Source organism: Cucurbita moschata, unplaced genomic scaffold (genome assembly GCF_002738365.1).
Source record: "Cucurbita moschata cultivar Rifu unplaced genomic scaffold, Cmos_1.0 Cmo_Scf00030, whole genome shotgun sequence".
In the NCBI taxonomy this organism is placed as follows: domain Eukaryota; kingdom Viridiplantae; phylum Streptophyta; class Magnoliopsida; order Cucurbitales; family Cucurbitaceae; genus Cucurbita; species Cucurbita moschata.
Window position 1 is genome coordinate 1,150,423 of NW_019268546.1, and position 342 is coordinate 1,150,764.

Sequence of the window (342 nt, forward strand, 5' to 3'; positions counted from 1 at the left end):
CCTTGTCAATCTACCTTGGAAAAATAAAAAAAATAAAATCATAACAACCGACCGATGGGCAATTCCGTTGTAGTCTAGTTGGTTAGGATACTCGGCTCTCACCCGAGAGACCCGGGTTCAAGTCCCGACAACGGAATTTGAGTTTTTCGTTTGTTATTTCTTTTTTACGAAAACGAACCAACGGAAGTGCCTTGTCAATCTTCCTTGGAAAAATAAAAAAAAATAAAATCATAACAACCAACCGATGGGCAATTCCGTTGTAGTCTAGTTGGTTAGGATACTCGGCTCTCACCCGAGAGACCCGGGTTCAAGTCCCGGCAACGGAATTTGAGTTTTTCGTTT

At 41.8% G+C, this 342-nt stretch overlaps 2 non-coding genes across 2 annotated transcripts; both read left to right on the forward strand.

Moving 5' to 3' along the window:
• The first annotated feature begins 63 nt into the window (after positions 1-63).
• On the forward strand, positions 64-136 carry TRNAE-CUC. The gene has a single exon. It is a non-coding gene; the product is annotated as a tRNA-Glu (tRNA).
• Positions 137-253: 117 nt separating this feature from the next.
• On the forward strand, positions 254-326 carry TRNAE-CUC. Its single transcript has one exon. It is a non-coding gene; the product is annotated as a tRNA-Glu (tRNA).
• The last annotated feature ends 16 nt before the right edge of the window (positions 327-342 follow it).